The 25742-nt window shown below is 44.4% G+C and overlaps 1 protein-coding gene across 3 annotated transcripts in view; it reads right to left on the reverse strand.

Moving 5' to 3' along the window:
* TLN2 (talin 2) overlaps positions 1-25742 on the reverse strand; it is a 488673-nt gene that overhangs the window by 429780 nt on the left and 33151 nt on the right. For all 3 annotated transcript variants that reach the window (XM_029064739.2, XM_029064741.2, XM_029064740.2), the window contains exon 2: positions 22084-22176. The gene's annotated coding sequence lies outside the window, so the exon portion shown is untranslated. The remainder of the gene's footprint in view (positions 1-22083; positions 22177-25742) is intronic.

Raw genomic sequence — 25742 nt, forward strand, 5'->3', positions numbered from 1 at the left:
GTAATTTAGTAGACTATTCAACAATTTTCTTATCAGTCAATCAGTCATCTTTATTGAGCACTTACTCTGTGCAGAGCACTGTACTAAGAGTTTGGGAGAGGACAATAAAAGAGAGTTGGTGAGATGTTCCCTTCCTACAACAATCTTACACTCTAGAGATGAGCTTATCAGGATCTAACTTTGCAAGAACAAGGAGGTTTTCCTTTTTTCTCTCCCTTTTGAAAATCTAGAACATTGGATTATGCAGGAAACTATAGTAGAGAATAAGACAAACAGATCAGACACACTTCCTTTTCCACATGGAGCTCACAGTCTAAGATATGGGGAAACCATGTGATCATTCTTCCCATTTTACAGATGAGAAATCTGTAGCTCAGAGAGATTGAGTGATTTTTCCAAGGTCTCTCAGTTGGCCAGTGGCAAAACTGGGATTAAAACTCTGATTTCCAACACAAAATGTCACAGTGTCAGAATCACAATGTCCAGCTTTTTGGTTTTCTCAAGGTTGGACCAGTTACCATGGGTGTTCAGTCCCCTCAAATATTCGGTCCTTTCATTTCTATGTACAGGATTTATTATATATTAGAAGACAGACAATCCAACACTTCACTTCATAATTGCCTCAAAAAGCTTCCAAAGAGATAGGAAAAAACACAACACTCATGTAAATAAAACTAACCTACTTGGGCATCAATCAGCCCCGTGGTGGTAGATGTTGATGACCCTCCACTTTTTTTTTAATGCTATTTGTTAATCACTTACCATGTGCCGGACAGTGTACTAAGCACTGGGGCAGACATAAGATTGGATCCAGTCCCTGTCCCATATGGGGCTCACAGTCTTCATCCCCATTTTATAGATGAGGTTACTGAAGTGAAGTTAAGTAACTTGCCCAAAGTCATACAGCAGACAAGAGGCAGAGCTGGGATTAGAACCCAGATTCTCTGATTCCCATATCTTTGTTCTTTCCACATGGCCACGCTGCTTCCCTGCCAGTATTGGTTACCAGTATTTAGTACAACTCTCTTTTGAGAATAGGCTAACCAGGACTCCCATCCCTGGGCCTAAACAAAGACACTTAACGGAGGAAGGAGGATAGGGAGAATAAGAAAAACACAATCAAATAACACTGCAAACTCTTTAACATCTGGTCTTTTGCAGCCTTTTCCATCTTTGTGTTCTACACTGCATACCAATCCACACACTATAAAAGCATATGCTCAAAAGTGTCCACACAGAATCCTTCTAAAATACATTGCACACTACAACTCCAGGGCATCTGCTATGGAGAATGTCTGCTGCAGAAAGAAGGCTTGCAGTTTTAAAGGAATGACTGAGGTGAGTTTAGCACTTCACACGATGTAGAATCCAGCAAGACTGGGATTAAGGCAAAGCAGTCACTCATGGTGGAGAGAGAGGAGAGCCATCCCAGAACCAGAACACATTTCCCCTCTCCCAACCCACCTATCACACCCGCCCTGCCCAAACTTGCCTCTAACTCATCTGTAAGGCCAAGTGAAGCAAGTTTCTCTTCTACCTGGAGTTTTTTGGACTGCCACTTCTGCCACATATCATCTGAGATCAGCAGCTCTGAAGACTGTTCCCCGAACCCTTTATAGCTATCAAACTATCAAGCCACTGAGCCACATCTGCCTTTCATGTGACTACCTGATGCTCAACCGCTTGACTCCTAAAAGTTGGTGAGTAAAATAGCCCAAGGTCAAATTAACAGCCACCTTTCCCAAATCCCTGGATTGTGTTCAGCTCCAGCATAAAGTACAACTTTCAGAATTCTGGAAGGGAAGTGAAATTCTTTTACAGAAGTGGTAAAGAAAGGAACAGCTGGAGGAAACCAGGGGGAGGGATGGTCAAAACACTGACCCACACATTTTATGAATGATACATAGAGGATGAAAATAGTACACTTAGTTGGACAACTGAGGTGGGTTTTTTGTTTTGTTTTGTTTTGGGGGGGGAATGGTGTTTGTCAAGTGCTTCTTATAAGCCAAGCATTGTACTAAGCGCTGGGAAGATACAAGCTAATCAGGTCGGACAGAGTTCATGACCCACAGTGGGGCTCACAGTCGTAATCCGCACTTTACAGATGAGGTTACTGAGGCATACAGAAGTGAAGTGACTTGCCCAGGGTCACAGAGTAGACAAATGGCAGAGCCGGGATTAGAACCTCGGTCCTTCTGATTCCCAGACCCATGCTCTATCCATTATGCCACACTCCTCCTTTATTTGTTAAGAGCTTACTATGCTCCAACCACTGTTCTAAGCACCGGGGGTAGAGTCGAGACAATCAAGTTGGTCTCTGTTCCACATGGAGCTCATAGTCTAATGAGGAAGTAGAAATATATGTTGAATTCCAATTTAACATGTGGGGAAACTGAGGTGTAGAAGTTAAATGATTTGCCCAAGGTGTCACAGCAGGCAAGTGATAGAGACGGGATTAGAATCCAGGTCCTCTGACAACCAGGTCCTCACTCTTCCTTCCAGGCCACACTGCTTCTCTGCCATCCTCCCTGTATCGTTACTTGGCTTTGTTTGGGAGTTGGTTTAGGAAATTGGGCCCTCAGGAGAAAAAGTCAACCCCGGAACGGGTCATGCACAGTAAGTGGTGGTAAGGGATTTGTAGGCTTTCCATGGAGCTCTGCCAGCATACCTCAGTCCTGACCTATCACACATTTATTTTTGTTCTCTGCCATAGCAAAAGGGGTTTGGAGCAGGAAGAGAAGCATGTCACTTACAACTCTGCCCAAGTTATAAAGAGCCTGGCATCCAATAGGAACCATGCCAGGATCAAAAGGCCTCCCCTTTCGACCAGACCCACAGTCAACCTGAGCCACACAACTACTAACCCACTTCATTCACTAATCCACGCATCCACCTTCCTGGGCCACTCCAACCCCCTTTCAACCTGATTTAAAACTGGTAGAGTTAAATATTAAGCCACTTTCATCCCAGATCAGCCAAGCTAAAGCTCTAGGCCCCACTACTCTTTTTTAAAAAAAAGGAATGCTGAGGAGCTTTTTAAATACCTAACACTCACTTTTTCTCATTAAAATTGGTAATCATCTTTATTATACATATAAAGACAATTTTCCTAGAACTGTAACGTGGGACGACTATGAAATATGAAAAGAATTAAGCAACAGGTTGAGCTGCAAAATTATGTGGAGATGATTCCACAATGTTTGGGGGGAAAAGGGAAGATAGGGACGGGGGACAGGAAGGAAGCCAGACGTAATTTAAGAAGTAGAAATATGAAAAGTCATCAAGTTTGCAGAGGGCACTATTTGGGGTAGGGTTGCTAAGACTTCAAAAATAATAAAATTCAAATTGACCTTAATCAATTAGAAAATGGGTCCTGAACAAACAGGACAAAATTCAGGGAGAAGGACAAGCACAAAGTTGGAGGCACAAAACCTGAATGGGAGAAAACTGGCTGGGCAGAAGGAAGACAAAAAGATATGAGTGTCACAGTAAACCAGTTGAATATTTACAGGCCAGCAATACAGTGCCATTAAAAAGCTAACTTTCATTATTAAGAAAATGGTATATAAAAACTGAAGAGTAACTCTTCCATTACACTTTGGACTGTTACTCTCTTCTAGACTGAACCCACTGTTAAAGACTTCCCCTTTAATGATGGTAGTTATTAAGCACCTAATGTGAGCCAAGCACTATTTTAAGTGTGGAGTAGATTCAAGATAATCAGATCAGACACTACTCTTTTACCAAAGAAGGCTCAAAATCAGAGGTAGAGAGAGTAGGTATTTTTAAACCCATTTTACTGATAAGAAAACTGAGTCCCATAGAGGTTAAATGACTTCACACAGCAGGCTAATGCAAAAGCTGGAATTGGACCGTGCGTCTCCTAACACCCAACCCCATGCACTTTCCAGTGAGCAACACTGCCTCTCTGTGCTTGAAATGCACCATTTACAGGTGCAGAATGTAAACAAGTACACTGTTCCTGATTAAGAGTTCGATGTTAAAGAAAATGGAGGGGAAGGGTTTCCAAAGCAACTAGAAAAGGGCAGCAAAAAAGACGAAGCAGGTGTAAGACAGCTCCAATGTGAAAAAGTTAAAAGAATTTTAGAGATGGGGCAACTAACAGGAGGATTTAACTGCTCTCAAATATAATGGGTTTTTTTCTGCGTGGCTTGGGGGTGAGGGGGACAGTGATCAACAAGGAAAAAAACGCAGTTGGACTTAAGAACTCTTTGACAGGATGATGAAGTCTGAAAGCTGTTTTGATATATTTTGATTATTGTTAGTAAATACCTGTATGTCCAATCCCTCATTAACGGGTAAGCGTCTCATGAGCCGGGAAAGTATCATTGCTTATATAGTACTTCCCAAATTTTAGTATGGTGCAATACAATACAATTCAGCACTTACTATAGTACCTTTTACATAATAAGCATCAAACAAATACCATTTTAAAAATTACTGCTATTAAGTGGCTCAGGCTTCTATCAAAATATTTTTTTATAAGTAACATTCATCTATTGGTATGCAAGGCATTAGAGCAAAAACCTTCTACAGCATTTTCTATATCTATACTTATGGGCCTGGGAGTCAGAAGATCATGGGTTCTCACCCCGGCTCTGCCACTTGTCTGCTGTGAGGCCTGGGGCAAGTCATTTTACTTCTCTGGGCCTCAGTTCCCTCATATGTAAAGTGGAGATTATTTCTGTGAGAGCTCCCCATGGGACTGGGATGGGTTCAACTGAATTTGCTTATAACTGCCCCAGGGCTTACTACAGTGCCTGGCACATACAAGTGCTTAACATATATCATTCCATCCCTTTCTTCTGACCTTAGAGTTATACTCACCCTGGTCAATAGCTGGTTCTCAGTCAGCTTCCAACAAACACTTTGTTCAACAGCCCCCCTGAAAGGTACGGGAGGATTAACCCACCAGTGCCAAGGCAATACCTGTAAATTAATTGAATACCTGAGGTGTAAAGATGCACTACAGGCACCATGTTTATGAATCTTCCAGGTCCAAAAAAGACAACTACTTTCACATGTAATATTTAACTGAGGGCAAAAACCTTTTTTTAAACTCAACTATCCAAATCCTTTACACATGCTCACTAGGTTAGACATAAGGCTGGATAACTGAGGACATTAGAGATCATTTTTAATATCTGTACATTTAATAAAAGTTGTTTACCTAAAAAAAGATTCACTTAGTTTTTCAGATGTTAAAATTGGCAGTTACTAAAATCTAAATGTCTTCCCTATTGGTGATCAAAAACCTCCAAATCTTACTCAGAAATAATCAACTTGTCCTAAGAAATAACATGAACCTTTAAACTACAACAAAACACACACTACCATACTTTTCTGCCTCGCCTAAGCCTCTGGTGTTTTTTTTTCCCTCCTGTGTTATTCTCTAACATGATTATGAACTCTATAACCATATTTACTGACAGCATTATTATTCAATTCGGTAACTATGATATAATTCCATAAAGAGTTGGGATGTACTTATTATTCTTAATTCCATATAGCCGCTCTTAAACAACTCAGAATTCTATTAGTCTTCACTGTAGCATACCCAAGAGTCCTAAGTGAGCAGGCATATTAAACCTTAATCCGAGTTACCTTTGGCTCAAATGTGTTCAAATGAAATTTACCATCAGATAAACTTACAGAGTTACCATCCAGGCCTGTAAGCCAGAGCTCCCAAGTCGGCTCTCCCCACTTGTACCTCTGCCTACCGCTAAGCGAGAGAGAGGGTTCTACTATTTTTATGATAGAGCTGCATGGAAAAGGTATGTCAGGCAGGGAGAAGCTAGAAATCAGCTTATTGCTACTGGATACATTAAGAGCAAAAATAGAGTAAAGAATGGTAGCAGGGAAATCCCCTTTCCTCATGCAGGCCCAGAAGATTTATAACTTGGAAAGTCAGACCTGCTAACGCCAAGCAAAGGCATACAGAACTTTGAAAAGGAGGATCTCAATTTGGTGGCCTCCTGAGTGTTTACACACATATATACACAGAGAGAGAGAGTGTGTATTTGTTAACTGCCTACTATGGATCAAACACTTTTCTAAACACTAGAGTAAGTACAATTTAATTAGATTGGACACAGTCCCTCGTCCTGCATAGGACACTCAATCTAAGTAGGAGGGAAAACAGGAAAACTGAGGCATAGAGAAGTGACTTGCCCAAGGTTATACAGCAAGCAATTGGAAGAGCCAGAATTAGAACTCAGGTCCTCTGACTCCCAAGCCTGTGCTCTTTCCACTATGCCACGCTGCTTCTCTTTGCCTGGCACATCCGATAACTGAGGCTAAGCATTACAAAAGTTTCCTCGGCCCTAATGCTTTATGCTTGGAATCTATTTCAGATTAAATGGAATCCTTCCCCACCCTTAAAATTGCTCTTCCCACTCCCATTTAGCCTAACTGAAAGGAACGGTGAATTAGCCTCCCAAGAGCTCAGGGATTCAGAAAACCTTCATTATTAAAGGTATTGATTCTCCAAATGGTAAGATATTTTAGTAAAAGTTACTTTCCTAATACCTGGATGTTGATTTATATTTTGAGATCGATCAGGTGTATACTCAGTTTCCCCAAAACTTGGGTGTAGTGTTCTTGGGAAATGCCATATTAAGGAAAATTCATAATTAAGTAGTAAGCAGGAGTGTTCTTTACGTGACCACGGTGTACAACCTTGAGAACAAGCACAATTGCTAAAAGCATTCAACTACTGATCTCACCTCCATCCACTAGTTATTTATGGGGTCGCTGCACCCTGCATCTAGTTCATCATTTGTGCAAGGAAAAGGGAATCATAATTGTGGTATTTGTTAAGCGCTTACTGTGTGCCAGGCACTGTACTAAGAGCTGGGGTGGATACAAGCAAATCAGGTTGAACACAGTCCCTGTCCCCCTCTAGACTGTGAGCTGGTTGTGGACAGGGACTGTCTCTCTTTATGGCTGCATTGTACTTTCCCAGGTGCTTAGAACACTGCTCTGCACACAGAAAGTGCTCAATAAATACGATTGAGTGAATAGGGCTTGCAGACTCAATCCCTTTTTTATAGATGAGCTGAGGCAGAGAAGTGAAGTGACTTGCCCAAGGTCACACAGCAGACAAGTGGCAGAGCCAGAATTAGAACCCACAGCTTTCTGACTTCCAGGCCCTTGCTCTATCCACTACAGTGTTGCCCAAATTTGTTTCTTTTCTTCCTACTGCCCGCTTCCCAAGACTCAAGGTCTCATTCCTACATAAAAGTTTGGCCTTATCTTCTCTGCTAGCTGTATTTGGAAATCTAATACCAAAGAGCCATCTGCCAGAGACACAATAGATAGTGCCCTGTCTCTCTCTACTACAGCTGCACTGTTATTGTTCTGATGCAACTTCCATATTAGGAATTTAATGGCACAGCCAAGAACTGCAAGGGAGGAGAGAGAAAGGAGGAGGAAAGAAACAGGGGCCTGACAGGTGAAAGAGAGAATGGGGAAGAAAACTGCAAATGAAACGATCTTCACTAAAGAGGGTACAGGAATACTCAACAACTGGTTTTCAACATCTGAAATTCTTTTATAACTTTTCCTTTAGACTGCTATGGTGGGTTATGTTCATTCATTCATTCAATAGTATTTATTGAGCGCTTACTATGTGCAGAGCACTGTACTAAGCGCTTGGGATGAACAAGTCGGCAACAGATAGAGACAGTCCCTGCCGTTTGACGGGCTTACGGTCTAATCGGGGGAGACGGACAGACAAGAACAATGGCACTAAACAGCGTCAAGGGGAAGAACATCTCATAAAAACCATGGCAGCTAAATAGAATCAAGGCGATGTACAATTCATTAACAAAATAAATAGGGTAACGAAAATATATACAGTTGAGCGGACGGGTACAGTGCTGTGGGGATGGGAAGGGAGAGGTGGAGGAGCAGAGGGAAAAGGGGAAAATGAGGCTTTAGCTGCGGAGAGGTAAAGGGGGGATGGCAGAGGGAGTAGAGGGGGAAGAGGAGCTCAGTCTGGGAAGGCCTCTTGGAGGAGGTGATTTTTAAGTAAGGTTTTGAAGAGGGAAAGAGAATCAGTTTGGCGGAGGTGAGGAGGGAGGGCGTTCCAGGACCGTGGGAGGACGTGACCCAGGGGTCGACGGCGGGATAGGCGAGACCGAGGGACGGCGAGGAGGTGGGCGGCGGAGGAGCGGAGCGTGCGGGGTGGGTGGTAGAAAGAGAGAAGGGAGGAGAGGTAGGAAGGGGCAAGGTGATGGAGAGCCTTGAAGCCTAGAGTGAGGAGTTTTTGTTTGGAGCGGAGGTCGATAGGCAACCACTGGAGTTGTTTAAGAAGGGGAGTGACATGCCCAGATCGTTTCTGCAGGAAGATGAGCCGGGCAGCGGAGTGAAGAATAGACCGGAGCGGGGCGAGAGAGGAGGAAGGGAGGTCAGAGAGAAGGCTGACACAGTAGTCTAGCCGGGATATAACGAGAGCCCGTAATAGTACGGTAGCCGTTTGGGTGGAGAGGAAAGGGCGGATCTTGGCGATATTGTAGAGGTGAAACCGGCAGGTCTCGGTAACGGATAGGATGTGTGGGGTGAACGAGAGGGACGAGTCAAGGATGACACCGAGATTGCGGGCCTGCGGGACGGGAAGGATGGTCGTGCCATCCACGGTGATGGAGAAGTCTGGGAGCGGACCGGGCTTGGGAGGGAAGATGAGGAGCTCAGTCTTGCTCATGTTGAGTTTTAGGTGGCGGGCCGACATCCAGGTGGAGACGTCCCGGAGGCAGGAGGAGATGCGAGCCTGAAGGGAGGGGGAGAGGACAGGGGCGGAGATGTAGATCTGCGTGTCATCTGCGTAGAGATGGTAGTCAAAGCCGTGAGAGCGGATGAGTTCACCGAGGGAGTGAGTGTAAATGGAGAACAGAAGAGGGCCAAGAACTGACCCTTGAGGAACTCCAACAGTTAAAGGATGGGAGGGGGAGGAGGCTCCAGCGTAGGAGACCGAGAATGATCGGCCAGAGAGGTAAGAGGAGAACCAGGAGAGGACAGAGTCCGTGAAGCCAAGGTGAGATAAGGTATGGAGGAGGAGGGGATGGTCGACAGTGTCAAAGGCAGCAGAGAGGTCAAGGAGGATCAGAATGGAGTAGGAGCCATTGGATTTGGCAAGAAGGAGGTCACGGGTGACCTTAGAGAGAGCAGTCTCGGTAGAGTGGAGGGGACGGAAGCCAGATTGGAGGGGGTCTAGGAGAGAATGGGAGTTAAGGAATTCTAGGCATCGATTGTAGACGACTCGTTCTAAGATTTTGGAAAGGAAGGGTAGTAGGGAGATAGGACGATAACTGGAGGGGGAAGTGGGGTCAAGAGCGGGTTTTTTAGGATGGGGGAGACGTGGGCGTGTTTGAAGGCAGAGGGGAAGGAGCCCTTGGAGATTGAGTGGTTAAAAATAGAAGTTAAGGAAGGGAGGAGGGCAGGGGCGATGGTTTTAAGAAGGTGAGAGGGAATGGGGTCCGAGGCGCAGGTGGAGGGGGTGGCACTTGCGAGGAGGGAGGAGATCTCCTCTGAGGATACTGCAGGGAAGGATGGGAAAGTAGGGGAGGGGGTTGTTGGGGGGGAGGGGAGAGGCGGAGGGGTGACTTTGGGGAGCTCAGACCTGATCGTGTTGATTTTCGTGAGGAAATAGGTGGCCAGATCATTAGGGGTGAGAGATGGGGGAGGGGGAGGAACAGGGGGCCTAAGGAGAGAGTTAAAGGTCCGGAACAATCGGCGGGGGTGACGGGCATGGGTGTCGATGAGGGAGGAGAAGAAGCTTTGCCTGGCGGAGGAGAGGGCAGAGTTAAGGCAGGAAAGGATAAATTTGAAGTGTGTGAGGTCGGCTTGGTGCTTGGACTTTCGCCAGCAGCGCTCAGCAGCTCGAGCATAGGAGCGTAGGAGGCGGACGGAGGAGGTGATCCAGGGCTGTGGGTTAGTGGCGCGAGAGCGGCGGAGGGAAAGGGGGGCAAGAGAGTCGAGATGAGTAGAGAGGGTGGAGTTGAGAGCGGAGACCTGATCGTCGAGAGTGGGAAGAGAGGACAGGGCGGCAAGGTGAGGCGAGATGCTATTGGAAAGACGGATGGGATCGAGAGAGCGGAGGTCTCTGTGGGGCAGTAGCGAAGATTTGCAGGGGGAGGGAGTGTCTACGGTTATGTCTACGGAGTGCTCCACTCAATTTAGATTAGAGGTCTCCTGGGCTTTACAATGTCTAATTCCTATTTTATTCAACATTACCCAGAGCACTGTGGGGGCTCAGTGTCAAACAACCAATTTACAAATAATGAACGTAAATCACTGCGCACAACTCATCTTCCCCCCAAATGGACATAGAACTCAGTTCTCAATTCACCTTTGAATTATCCATCTTTTTAAAACACAACATATTCACCACAAATATTTTTTTTTAAATGATAGTAAGATAACTGGACTCTTACAAATACACTACTTGCTACCTTTTGCCAGACACTTTACTTAGATACAAATTCCGGCTTATGGACTACTAGGAGATTTGGGTCATCCTTTCAACTCGATTTTTGGATTACATTCCTCAGAAAATTGAACATTACTTCCTAAGTATATAAGAAATAGAGAAGCAGCGTGGCTTAGTGGAAAACACACGGGTTTGGGAGTCAGAGGACATGGGTTCTAATACGGGCTCCGCCACTTGTTAGCTGTGTGACTGTGGGCAAGTCACTTAACTTCTCTGTGCCTCAGTTCCCTCATCTGTAAAATGGGGATTAACTGTGAGCCTCACGTGGGACAACCTGATTACCCTGTATCTCTCCCAGCGCTTAGAACAGTGCTCTGCACATAGTAAGCGCTTAACAAATACCAACATTATTATGTGACCTTGGGCAAACCACTTCACTTCTCTGTGCCTCAGTTACCTCATCTGTCAAATGGGGATTAAGACTGCGAGACCCACATGGAACAATCTGATTACCTTGTATCAACCCCAGTGCTTAGAACTATCCTTGGCACATAGTAATCGCTTAACGCATACCATAATTATTATTCATTCATTCATCCAATCGTATTGATTGAGCACTTACTGTGTGCACAGCACTGCACTAAGCGCTTGGAAAGTACAATTCGGCAACAGATAGAGACGATCCCTACCCAACAACAGGTTCACAATCTAGAAGGGGGCGATAGAAAACAGAACAAAACAAGTAGATGGGCATCATTATTATTACAATGATAAATGACATCCTAAAGGTTCTATATTGAAGTGCAAATAGATAATTGGAAAAAAGTGATGTTACCCTCATCAACATCCATATGGTGATAATGGATAAACCATCAAATATATCAACCATCTAGAAGATCACCACCTAAGTGTGTGGGATGGGTTGTAACGAGAGAAACAAGGTGAGGTAGAGGGGGCAAGGTGGAGGAGTGCTTTAATGCCAGTGGTGAGGAGTTCTTGTTTGATTCGGAGGTGAATGGGCAACCACTGGAGTTTTTTGAGGAGCAGGGTGAAACGTCCTGAATGTTTTTGTAGAAAAATGATCCGGGCAGCAGGATGAAATATGGACTGAATTGAGGAAAGACAGGAGGTTGGGAGGTCTGCAAGGAGGCTGATGCAGTAATCCAGGCAGGATAGGATGAGTGGTATTAATGTAGTAACTGTTTGGATGGAGAGGAAAGGGCAGATTTTAATGATTTTGTGAAGGTGGGACTGACAGGATTTAGTGATGGATTCAATATGTGGGTTGAATGACAGAGAGGAGTCAAGGATAATACCACGATTACAGGCTTGTGAGACAAGAAGGAGGGTGGTGCCTTCTACAGTGATGGAAAAGTGAGGGGGCAGACAGGGCGTGGGTGGGAAGACAAGGTGTTCTGTTTTGAACATGTTAAGTTTGTGATGGGAGGACATCCAAGTAGAGATGTCCCAAAGGCAGGAGGAGATGCGAAACTGGAGAGAGGGAGAGGATCAGGGCTGGAGATGTAACATTTGGGTATCATGCACATAGAGGTGGTGGTTGAAACCAAGGAGAAAATTAGTTCTCCAAGGGAGCTGGTGTAGATGGAGAACAGCAGGGGAAACAGAACTGAACCTTGAAGGACCACCCCCCCAGTCAGGGGTGGGAGGCAGAGGAGGATCCCAAGAAGGAGAAGGAGAATGAACAGCAAGAGAGATAGGAGAGCCAGGAGAGAACAGAGTCAGTGAAGCCAAAATTGGATAATTTTTCCAGGAGAAAAGGGTGGTTCACAGTGTCGAAGGCAGCTGAGAGGTCAAGGAGGATTAGGATGGAGTAGAAGCCACTGGGTTTAGCAAAAAGGAGATCAATTAGTGACCTCTTGAGAGGGCAGTTTCTGTGGAGTGAAGGGGATGGAAACCAGATTGGAGGGCAACAAGGAGAGAATTAGAGGAGAGGAATTTGAGACAGCAGGGGTAGACAACTCGCTCAAGGAGTTTAGAGATGAACAGTAGGAGGGAGATAAGGCAATAACTGGAGGGAGCCGTGGGGTCAAGGGAGGGTTTTTTTAGGATAGGGAAGACATGGACATGTTTGAAAACAATAGGGAAGAGGCCATTGGAGAGTAAACAGTTGAAGATGACTGGTAGGGAGGGAAAAAGGGAGGGGGCGGGAGTTTTGATAAGGTGCAAAGGACTGGGGTCAGATATGCAGGTGGAAGGGGGTGACTTTTGAAAGAAGGGGAAGGGACTGAGGAGGGGAGGGGCAATTTTAGGGAGTTCACACCAGATGGTGTCAATTTTCTTAATAAAGTAGGTGGCCAGGTCACTGGGGGCATGGTATGGGGGAGGCAGGGGCCTGAGGAGGGAGTTAAATGTCTGGAACAACTGGTAAGGGTGATGGGATATGGGTGTCAATAAGGGTGGAGAAATAGTTTTGCTGGCCAGAGGAGAGGGCAGAGTTAAAGCATGCAAGGATAAACTTGCAAGGGGGTGGGGGGGGGGCGGGGAGGCAGCTCACATGCTTAAGGTAAACTGGCGGGGCAGCGAGGTACACAGTTAACAACAGGGCTCTCCAGTCCTGGGGTCCATTCGCAATCCTTTTTTTTTTTTTATGGTATTTGTTAAGCACTTACTGTGTGCCAGGCAGTGTACTCAGCACTGGGGTAGATACAAAGTTAATCATGTTGGACACAGTCCCTGTCTCCCATGGGGCTCCCAGTCTTAATTCCCATTTTACTGATGAAGTAACTGTGGCACAGAAAAGTGACTTGCAGACAACGGCGGAGTCAGGATTAGAACCCAGGTCCTTCAGACTCCCAGGCCCGTGCTCTAATCCGCTAGGCCACGCTGCTTCTCCCAATGTGTGGTATATCTTCAGATTTTGTGTACTGCCAAGTGTTCGGAACCTAGGGTGCACCAGATACAAGCGAATCTTCATTCAATCAAGCAGTAAAAATTTGTAAACTGAAACAGGAGTAGTGTGGCCAAGTGGGAAGAGCACAAGACTGAATCATAGGATCTGACTAATCCTAGCTCCACCACTTACCTGCCCTGTAACCTTGGACAAGTCCCTTAATAGCTCTGTGCCTCAGTTCCCTCTACTGCAAAAGGATTCAATATCTTTTTTCCCCTCCTACTTAGACTGTAAGCCCCATGTGGGACCTGATTATCTTGTACCTAACCCAGTGCTTAGTATAGTGGTGGACAGTGTAAGTGCAGTGTAGGCAGGGAACACGTCTACCAACTCTGATGTATTGTACTCTCCCACGCGCTTAGTACAGTGCTCTGCATACAGTAAGCGCTCAGTAAATACGGATGATGTTGACGATGGCAAATAGTAAGTGCTTAACAAATGCCACAATTATTGTCATTATTATAAGGATGCTCAGTCTTCAACCTTTAGGGTACCACATTCAACTTCCTGGTCAATGGTTATCACTGACTCCTCTAACTCCTTTTCTGCCTGTCCTTAATATTATGTGTCCTCTTTAATACAGAACCTTAACGACCTGCTGAATGTAGGCCAACTGCCAACTCCGAAGCTAATCACATTGGAGAATGCTGCAGCAGACTGTAACTCCTCCCACACCCTGGAGACTGTGAATCAATTTGTTGAGCAGCCAGTTGTTGCATGAATTATTCACGGACAGGATAATCACTGAATTTTTTCAGACTCTGTTACTATCCACAATCATCTGAGGCAAAAAGGAACTCGTTGGAGATGAAAAGGACTGACTGTCACATGTACAATCCAAGCAAGTCTGCCAGTTAAAGTACTTGGGAGCAGAGAAACAACTTGCATAGCTCTGGGGCAACTATAGCTGGAGCAGGCAAAAGCAAAAGAAATCTCTAAAGAACTAGATCCACAGAAGAGGTCTTACTCTTCTTAAAAGTTTCTCTTGCCTCTGGATCCCTCCACACATGCCAACACATGAGGCAGGTCACCTCACTGCAGAAAGCAGCATGGCCTAGTGGATAGAGCACGGTGCCTGGGAGTCAGAAGGATCTGGGTCCTAATCTCTGCTCTGCCACTTGTCTGCTGTGTGACCTTGGACAAGTCACTTCACGTCTCTGGGCCTCAGTTCCCTCATCAGTAAAATGGGCCCCATGTGCAGCACAGACTGTGTCCAATCCAATTTGCTTGTTATCCCCTCAGTCCTTTGTACAGTGCCTGGCACACAGTAAGTGTTTACCAGATACCATAATTATTATTAGAGAGAGGAGCTAGTCTCTTCACCTGGAATAATAACAATAATAACGATGGTACTTGTTAAGCGCTATGTGCCAAGCACTGTTCTAAGCGCTGGGGTAGACCCAAGGAATGAGGTCAGAAGGACAGGAAGTCCCAACTGTCACAAAGAAAAATGTGAAGGGTAATTCAAAATCAAATGGACTTCAAAGAGCTGATACACGCAAGTCTTTCTTCAACTCGAGGGTGCAACTTTGCAGAACCCCCTCAGTAAGGAAAACTCACATTGGAGAACTCAGGGTATCTGATGCCAAGTGCACAATTGTTTCTTCGGATGCTGTAGGCCTCTAGATCCAAGCAGGTGTGGGTTGTCCTAAGAACCCTCTCCAATACACTCTCCAATTCCCTGACAATTCTCTGAACAAAACTCTAAATGAAGAATCTAACACAAAACTGACTTCTGGACAAATCTGGGCAGCGCTGAATGAATTCAATTGAATTCATTGAGCGCTACTGTGTGCAGAGCACTGAACTAAGAGCTTGGGAGAATATGATATAACAGATCCCAATAGAGACCAGACCTAAAGACCCATGACAATAAATCAACAACTTTACCACAATCTCCAAAAAGAATCCCAAGGCATTAAGCCAGCCCCTCTCAAATGGAGATAAGGAGTTAATTACAAGTTTTCAAAAGTGCTGTAGCTCCTTTGGTTTGAAAACCAGAGAGCAATGATGAGGGAACCCAAAGATTCCACCACAAGGATCAGTACAGATTAGTTCAGGCTTCAGATGATCAGCTCTATTGCTTTATGTCTCACAAAAAAAAAGGATTTATAAAACCAAACATACTTAAATTGTAGCTATGCTACTCACACTACTGATGTTTGTTTCAAAATAGTTGAATAAACCACATAAAACGAAAATAGTGTGCTTCTAATACAGAATGAGTCGCTTTCACATTTTCTGGCATTCCACTGTAAGTCTGTTAAGTTGGAATTTATACAGAGAGATATCCTTTGCCTCACCCTTAGGGAACATGCTGTGAATCCATGCTTATAAACTTGCTGGTTTTCAATTCTTTGCATAGATTCCTTTTTTTATGGTATTTATTAAGTGCTTACTCTGTGCAAGGCACTGTACTAAGCATTGGGGTAGGTACAAGACAATCAGGTTGGGGACAGTCCATGTCCCACATGGGGCTAAGGGTCTTAATTCCCATTTTACCGATGAGGTAACAGAGGCAGATAACTTTAGTGACTTACCCAAAGTCACACAGCAGACAAGTGGAGGAACTGGAATTGGAACCAAGGTTCTGCTGACTCCCAGGCCTGGGTCTATCCATTAGGCCACATTCTTTTCATGTTTAAATAGATTTTATCAACTCCTTTTATCTCAAATATAACTAAATCCTCCATTTTGGGCCCAACTCAGGGTCCTTTCAGATGAGTCCATTTGAAAAAGCTCAAGTCACTGCAACCAGGTCTATTTCCAAAGTGACAATACATCTAGAAGACGTTTCTTCGCAAATCCACTCAGATTAAAGATATTTTTAGTTGGCAAAACTCAAAACTCTTCACTCTCAAGTGCTATCATGAAGCTTTGACATATTTTTGTTCACTGCATAGAGGATTTCCAGGAAGCAGCATTATCACCAAAAGCCACCAAATTCAGTAAACTGACATGCTGTGATACCACCGAGGCATTAAGTACACCCACGATTCTGACCACGCCCAGAATAAGCATCTGTAGCCTCTAGTAACTTAGTATCTTAGAAGGTATACTTTTCTGGGTAAAAGATGGGGAAAGCAGAGAGGGGCAGATGAATGTCGCAACATTCCCAGAAACACAAGGCCAAACTGAGCTTTCCTTGGTTCAAAAGCATTATTTTTTGGCTTTTGGACACAACCGACAGTTAGTCATTTTTTCCTATTACCACCCTAAGTCTTTTTCCCTTTAGATTCAGGGCTGAACTCTGGTAATGGTGATGACATTTCTTTTTCCGAATTTCCCTTTTGATGAACAATCTAATAAAGATGCAGGCAATATTAGACATACAGAAAATACATAACTCAGCCACTGTAACTCACAGCGCTGGCACAGAACACTAATTTTGAATCTCAAACCCAGTCTATTTTCTTTACAGGCTGATAATTAAAGTAGTGTTCAGCCTGCCCCTTTCAGGGATGCTGTGCTCGGAGATTTTCTGTTGATACTGAATAAGCAATAAATGCCTCTCATAGTAAAACACTGATTTTTGCATTCAAATGAAACCTCAAAATTCAGAACTTGAACAATCGGCCCCAGAAGCACTTTTCATCGCCAAATCCCCCGCTTTATGCTGCACTCAAGCCCTTCTGGACATTAATGAATATAAAACCCAACAAGTGCAGTAACTACCACATCTTTGCCCAGCCCTAGAGAAGCAGTTCTGGTGTCCTGGGGAGATGACACATGTTTCAATTGCCTAATTATGTAATTACCTCATTTCATATTTAATATGTCACCAGTGTGCAGCCAAATTATAGCCACAAATATGCAGGGGGTGGGGGAGAGGGTGGCTTTAAGTTTAATTATGTGCTTACCCTTGGGGCATCAACACTCTCCGTTATCAGATCAACAAGGTTTAATGCTATGGAATTGGGTCATTTCTTGGCACTGAAAATAACAAGATTTAAGCGCTTTCATGTGCCCTGCCTAAATTTATAGATTGGAGGCCACAGGAAAAGGACATGAGACTGGGATTCCCATCCTCTTGTGGGCAGAAAGTGTGTGTTTGGTTTCTCTTGTAATATAATAATTACGGTACTTATTAAGCACTTACTATGTGCAAAGCACCATAGGAAGCAGTGAGTTCGATTCAAGATAATTAGGTCAGACATGGTGCCTGCCCCACCTGGGGCTCACAGTCTAATTAGGAGGGAGAACAGATATCGAATCCCTTCCAGGAAGCAGCATGGCCTAGTAGATAGTGCAAGGGCCTGGAAGTCAGGAGGTTCTGGAAGTCAAGAGGTCCTGGATTCTAATATTGACCCTGCCACTTGTCTGGCATGTGACTTTAGGCAAGTCACTTCACTTCTCTCTGTCTCAGTTAGCTCACCTGTAAAATGGAGATTAAGAACTGTGAGTCCCATATGGGACAGGGACTCTGCCCAACCTGATTTGCTTGTATTCACCCCAGCACTTAGTACAGTGCCTGGTACACATTAAGCATCAAATACTACAATTATTATTACTACTATCTCCTGACAAGACTGACAGATAAGCCTTGGTCCTGAGATTCCCGAGTGACAGCACAGGGTAAGTGCCTATTAACTACCCTAACTAGAAAGCTACAGAAATGTGGGGAGCAGTCAGCAGAATGATCCTAATGAGAAAAACTGTCACCTAGATAATAATTACGGTATTTGTTAAGCCCTTACTCTGTGCTAAGCATTCTTAGTGCAGGGATAGGTATAAGATAAGGCTGAGCTACCTTAGTGACTTGCACAGGGCCACACAGTAGGCAAATGGCAGAACTGGGATGAAAGCCCAGAACCCCTTACCCTCAGGCGTGTGTTGTTTCCACTAGGCCCTGCTGACCCACACAGCCAACCAGGTGGGGCATACTCAGCCCAATTCAGTCCAAGTGGGGGTAAGGAAGGAAGGAATAGGGAGAAGATGAGGTTACAGCCTGGATAAGGGAATCCTATAATCCAGACACTGGATTGTGGGACCATTCGGCATTTGCACCGCACATCTGCACAAGTAACTCCTAGGAATTGGAATCTATGCATCAACCCTCTAGACTGTAAGCTCCTTATGGGCAGGGGACATGCCTACCAATTCTGTTGCATACTCTCCCCAAAATCTGGAGCAGTGCTCTGCACCCAGTAAGCTCTCAATTAATGCCATTGACTGATAAACCAAGGCATGAAACTCTGACAGGAGCCTTCTCCCCTCCCACCTACACATCTTCGGGCAGAACTCCAGCCAACTTGACCACTGAAGCAAGAGGAGCCCAAAACAAATACTGCTGAAATCTGAGCACAAAAATAGAGACAAGCGCATCATGCCTGACATTGACATGACTCAAACTGGGATTTCATCGCTCTTGCCCACAGCCCCTCAACCTCTTCCACCAGTTGCACTCGATGACTTTAGCTGGGTACTGAGTGAAAAATGAATAAGGCAATAAAAGGGGGGAACAAAGGCAAGATCTTGGCCGCATTTTCAAACTGCTAAAATTGAGTGGTTTTTATTTCATTTTTCTAAGAAACTGGAAATGATTTATCAGCTAAGAGCAACACCCACACACATATAGCTTTGCCTACTAACTGATTAGTTTGAACATCAGCTCGGCATAATTCTTTTGTAGCCCTGAAATACGAGCTAATACCCTACTAAGACCACACATGCTTTATGAAACACATATCACTTAGCTTCTCAATCACTTGAAAGGCCCATAAATCCAAAATAATTATGATGGAATTTTCTTTCACCTTTCACCTCCTTCTCCTCTTTGAAAACCCTTGCTCCCACTATCCCTTTTGCACTCTCCCTGTCTTTAAGGCCCATCTAAAAGTCACATCTCCTTCAGGGGAAGCATTACCTAGTAGAGAGAGCACAGGGCTGGCAGTCAGAAGGTCCTGATTCCAGTTCTAATCCCAGTTCTGCCGTTTGTCTGCTCTGTGACCGTGGGCAAGTTACTTCAGTTCTCTGTGACTAGTTATCTCATCTGTAAAATGGGGATTAAGACTGTGAGCCCCATGTGGGACATGGACTATATCCAACCTCATTCGCTTGTATCTACTCCTGTGCTTTGTCTGTAAGCTACCTGACTCTAGTAAGTGCTTAAATACCATAAAAAGGGTGAAGGGGAGGGGCCTTCCCTGATTAATCTTCCCTACTTCCCCCTATTACCACTTCATCATTTCCATATCACCTAACCAGTAAGGTACTTATCTCCCTCCCCAACTTAAAGCACACTAAATTTGACTTGTTTCCCAGAGTTCTGTCCTGTCAGTCTCCCTCAACTAGGTTGTAAACTCCTTGAGGGCAGGAAACTAGCCTACTTTTATAATCTCCCAAACACTTAATACAGTCTTCTGCACAGAAAAATAGGCACCTTAAGGATTGGGTAAACACCCAATATATCCTACAGATTCTGATTTCAAATTCCAACAGTAAATTGTAGCTCAAGTTATGAATCCTATCAAAACACCATCCCTTCAGTCTGTGACACAGTGATGCATAATTAATATTTCCTTTTACTGATCTTACTCTTCTAGCTATGGTCCACTGAGCCCAGGAAAGCAGAAATGCTCCTAGCTCGTGGGCAGTAAATGTGTCGGTTTATTGTTGTATTGTACTCTCCCAAATGCTTAGTACAGTGCTCTGCATGCAGTAAACACTCAATAAATAGAACTGAATGAAATAAATGAATAATTTGCCTCAGCAGGAGAGAACTTCATTTTGGGAGTGAAGTGAGTGCACAGACTTCCTAAAGCCTGGGCCTTCTCAGTGTCTAATTTCACTACTAACAAGTCTTCACCAACCAGTTTTGAGCCAATTGCCTCCTTATAATAATAATACGTGCAGTACTTGTTAAACACTTACTATGTGCCAGGCACCGTACTACTAAGCGCTAGGCTACATACAAAAAAAATGAGTTGGACACACTCCCTGTCCTTCATGGGCACACAGTCTTAATCCCCATTTTACAGATGAGGTAACTTAAATGCACAGAGAAATGAAGTGACTTTCCCAAGGCCACACAGCAGATGAGTGGCAGAGTCAGGATGAGAATGCATTACCACCCGTCTGTGAACTCTACATCTGGTAAATGCCAGAACTGTGGTCGATTTCCCACTAACGGGTCTACCGCTGCATGCCCTTGCAAGCTATAAAAATAAATGAAGTTAGGATTTACATAACACTGAACTTCAAATAGTTTGGAATATTTTCACTTGACTGCAGTTGTCTTTGAGGTACTTATAGTAGAAGGAACAGTAGTGCAGGGAGTCTATTAATAGTTTCAACTGTGGGCAAGGTGTTCGACTCATGAAACCTGCAGTGAGGCAAAGCAATCCCACGGCCCCTGGCCTAGAATCCCTGATCCATGAACGAAACCTGTTCCTACTGCCTTCCTAGAACAGTCCCTAGAAATAATCTTCCTGTCATGCAGGTCTCTTGGTCACTGACATGATCTTCCTGGGAGAGATGTCAACCCCTCAGCCGAGCTCATAACAGAGAGGGACTAAAATAGTGCCTACAGTGGAGTGACGGCCAAGATACTTTATTTCATGATGGCTGCCATTAACAAATTAACCTGATTTTTTCTGATAAAGCACGTTTATAATGCTACCTGTCCTACTGTTCTGAAACTAAGTTCTCAAGGCAAAATATTCTGTCTGCGTCGAATACACAGAGTGGCAACAAAAATGGAAAAGAATCTGTCAATGAGACAAAACCCCTGCACACAGTAAGCACTCAATAAATGAATGAATACAAAGAAGAAAAGAAAATTGGAGTTCACCGTTGTAAACAGTCTCTTGAATCACAAGTGGGAAAGGTTTTCCTTCTGAAACATTGCAGTGCAGCCATTACAACAGATGAGGTCACCTATTCCTCCATCTCCGGGGCCTGAGAACACCCTAGAAGGGGAAGGACCACTGCCAACTGGCCAAACCAGACCTTCCAAGAGTTTTGCACCCAAGTCCAGGGTGAGAGATTTGGGGTGGCTATCAAACAGGGAGCCCCTAAATAAAGCTCCCTCAATAACCAGATGCTTCCATGGACATGCTGACTCCAAGGATTTGCAGTCACTCAGTGACTCAGAGCTCAGTCAATCAGTTGTATTTTCTGAGTGCTTATTGTGTGCTGTACTAAGCACTTGGGAGAGTACCAGAGTTGGCAGACAACTTCCCTGCCCAGAGTGACCTTAGAGTCTAGAGGGGGAGACACATATTAATGTAAATCATTTATCATTGATAATATATAATTTATAGATACGAACATAAATTCATTCATTCATTCGTATTTATTGAGCGCTTATTGTGTGCAGAGCGCTGTACTCAGTGCTTGGAAAGTACAATTCAGCAACACATAAAGACAATCCCTACCCAACAACTGGCTCACAGTCTGTGGAGCTGAGAGCTGGGTGAATACCAAAAGCCCAAGTGTCACTGATCCAAATGCATAGATGACACAGAATGGAGAGGAAAGTCGGGTGAAGGCCTCTCAGAGGAGGTGTTACCTTAAGAAGACTTTGAAGGGTGGGAGAGTGGTGGTCTGGAGGATATGGAGGAGGGCAGAGTTCCAGGCCAGAAGGAGGATGTTGGGAAGGGGGTCAGTGCGAGAAAGATGAGGTAAGACAAATCAAGATAGGTTCAGTCTCCCCTGATGACAGCAGGGCAGCCAAACACCCCTTTGGTTGGTGCTACGTTGGCTGCACTATCCATCTTACCTGGAGAGAAGAGGCTTCTTCAATGATCTCGTTCTACAGTAGGAGTGACTCCCAGGAAATCCAGCGGCCACAGATACCTAGAGCCAGCCAAATCTGTTGAAACAATTAGTAATTGGTCAATCAATAGTTCTTACTGAGTGCTTAGTGCATGCAGAGCACTGTACTAAGCCCTTGGGAGAGTATTTTACAGTAGGTAGACATAATAATGGGGAAGGTCTTTCTACTTGGCATCTAACCTGAATTTCATTTTCTATTGGTTGTGAAAGTTTGTGCCAGAGTTGGCCCAAAGGACCCTGCACGATGCATTCGCTAATCAATACTATTTATTGAGGGTTTCCTGTGATCAGAGCACAGTGCTCAGGTAAGTACAGAGTGAGTAGACATGATTCCTACCCTCAAGGAGCTTACAATCTAGTGTATATGTGTGGGTGCATGAGCTCTATCCACCAGAATTAGAAGAGAGAAAAAAGAATATAAACATATGGTGGTGGGCAGGGGACATGGCTATCACCGCTATAATATTATTTTCTACCAAGTGCTTAGTCCAGTGCTCTGCACACAGTAAGAGCTCAGTAAATACCACTGATTGATTGAGGAAGAAGGGGAGTACCCAAGTGCTTAGATGATGCAAAAGAGTTGGTGTCAACTGGTGGGAGTGGGATGAAAAGTTAGGATTTCAGAAGGGCTTTGGAAGATGGGAAGATCCCTGATCTGTCAGACTGGAAGGTGTGTGTGGAGGAGGGAGGTTGGGGGGGGAGGGGGGCGCATTCCAGAGGGAAGCCAGAGAAAGTCAGACTTCACCAGAATTCTCCACCATCATTCCTCAAAGTCCATCCTGCAGAGGATTTGCTATGGAGGTTTCCCTTACACAGGCAAGTCAAAGACGCTTGTATCTGCCATACCTGGTTGTGCAGAAGAAGTGTACGTTTAAGGGGAAGAAGGTAAAAAGGAAGAGGATAAGACCAGAGGGATAGCTGAAAGAGTTCATTTAATTGAATAAAAATGATCGGTAATTTACTGAGCACTTATTACAATGTTCTGCATTGAGTAAGTGAGTCCCTCAAGGGATAGGAACCATGTATTCTTTCCCAGCGCTCAGAACGGTTCTCGGCATAAAGATCTTAATACTATTACCTCTACTACATTCTTGAAAGAAAATAATAGACACAGTAGAGAATAGAACAATATGCACGATGGACTGGGGATGGTGGTGGCCATGAGTACTAGAGTGCGTAAGTGGTTCAAGCGGCAATTGGAAGGATAGTAGGTGGGAGATTCGAAATTAATCTTGGAAGACCTCCTGGGGCATGGATTTTCAGAAGGGCTATGAAGAAGGGGAGAGCAGTGGTCTACCAGATGAGAAGGGGGTGAGAATTCCAGGCAAGAAAGTGGGCACGAGCAAGAGGTCACTGGCACTAAGTGAGAATGAGGCACAGGGAATAAATTAGAAAAGGAATGAAAAGTGTGAGCTGGGTTGTGTTGGGAGAAGAGAGTGGCTAAGTCAGAAGAAGAGAGCTGACTGAGCACCTATATAGATCAAGTGCTACAGGTGATTGTAACAATTATAAGATCAGGAGTGGTGGAAATTAGTTGGAGAATAATATTACATACCACTTGTGCAGCATCTGAGAATTCTTACTTGGACAGTATCTGGAATACTGGTGGGTTCTAAGAAGTCAATTATTTTAAAGTCTCATTCTGATTATAAACAGAGGGTCAGGCTGAAGGCCAATTATGGGATTTTCTGAAGGGTGAGGTGGCCAAGTGGTAAGAGCATGGGCCTGGAGGTCAGGACCTGAGTTTTAATGCCAGCTCTGCCACATACTTTGCTGTGTGACCTTGGGCAAGTCATTTGACATCCCATGCCTCAGTTCCCTCACCTGCAAAATGGGAATTTAATATCTGTTCTGCCACTTAAACTAGGAGCCCTGTTTGGAACCTAGTTATCCTGGATCTACTCCAGCATTTAATACAGTGTTTGTCATAGAGTAAGCACTTAACAAATCAATTGATCAACTTTATTTATTGAGCACTTACTATTTACAGAGCCCTGTACTAATCGCTTGGGAGAGTACAATATAACAGAATTAGCAGATGGGGTCCCTGCCCAAAAAGAGGTTACAGTCTAGAGGAGGAGACAGGTATTAATATGAATAAATAATTTATAATGTATCATTTAAACATATGTACATAAGTGCTGTGGGGTTGGGGGTGGGGCGAATATCAAGGGTGCACATTTCACAGACTGAAGGACACAGATGACACAGAAGGGAGGGCAAGCTGAAGAAAAGAGGGATTAATCGGGAAAGGCCTCTGGAGAAGATGTGGCCCTTAGTAATGCTTTAAAGGTGAAGAAAGTGGTAATCTGGCCTACAGGGAGAGGGAGGGAGTGCCAGGCTAGGGAAAGGACGTGGGAAAGGGGTCGGCGGCGAGTTGGATGAGATTGGGGCACAGTGAATAAACTGAAGCTAGAAGAGCAGAATGTGTGGGCTGGGCTGCTAGGGAAAGAACGTGGGAAAGGGATCGGTGGTGAGTTGGACGAGACTGGGGCACAGTGAGTAAACTGGTGCTAGAAGAGCAGAATGTGTGGCTGGGCTGCACTAGGAAATTAGTTAAGTAAGGAAGAAACTGGCAAATTGATTGAGTGTTTTAAACTGTCTCTGTTACCGATTTGTACATTCCAAGCGCTTAGTACAGTGCTCTGCACATAGTAAGCGCTCAATAAATACTATTGAATGAATGAATGTTTTAAAGCCAACGGGAAGAAGTTTGTGTTTGATGCAGAGGTGGATGGACAACCAACTGGAGGTTCCTGAGGAGTGGGGAAACATGGTCTGAACGTTTTTGCAGAAAATTGACCCCATGCAGCAGAGTGAAGTATGGACTGGAGTGGGGAGAGAAAGGAAGCCAGAAAGCCAGCGAGGAGGCAGATGCAGTAGTCAAGGCAGGATAGGCTAGGTGCTTAGATCAGCATGGTAGCAGTTTGGATAAAGAGGAAAGGGAGGACTTTAGCAAGGTTTTGAAGGTGGAACCAACAGACTTTAGTGACAGATTAGCAATGTTTTGAAGGTAGAACTGACAGGATTTGGTGACAGATACCACAATAGTAATAATTATAGTAATTATTAGTAGTACTGTTTTTATCTGTGAATGCTGCACAGGGAACTATAGAAAAGCTGTTCTGGGTTATTACCAGAAAAACTGCCAGATGACAGAGAGGATGGATGTGTGTTTGAAAGTGCAAGAGGCAGCTAAGAGAAACCTGAGGTACTGTCCTATCAGTGGCTATACACAATCCTACTCCGTTTCAGAAGAAAGGAAAGTAGAGGAAGGAGAATGTGACATACACTTTGTCATACAGGCTGTTTGCCCAGAAAATCCAGCTCAAGGTTCTTGGTGGGAAACAGTAGCCAAGTTAAAGACATTTACCCTACAAAGCCAAATGCACCTGGACAACCATTCATTGGAGGCTTTGGCAACCATCTAACATGAAACCAGAGATTTGATTCATTCATTCATTTAATTGTATTGATTAAGTGCTTACTGTGTGCAGAGCACTGTACTAAGTGTCATTCATTCAATAGTATTTATTGAGCGCTTACTATGTGCAGAGCACTGTACTAAGCGCTTGGGATGAACAAGTCGGCAACAGATAGAGA

Source organism: Ornithorhynchus anatinus, chromosome 5 (genome assembly GCF_004115215.2).
Source record: "Ornithorhynchus anatinus isolate Pmale09 chromosome 5, mOrnAna1.pri.v4, whole genome shotgun sequence".
Lineage (NCBI taxonomy): Eukaryota > Metazoa > Chordata > Mammalia > Monotremata > Ornithorhynchidae > Ornithorhynchus > Ornithorhynchus anatinus.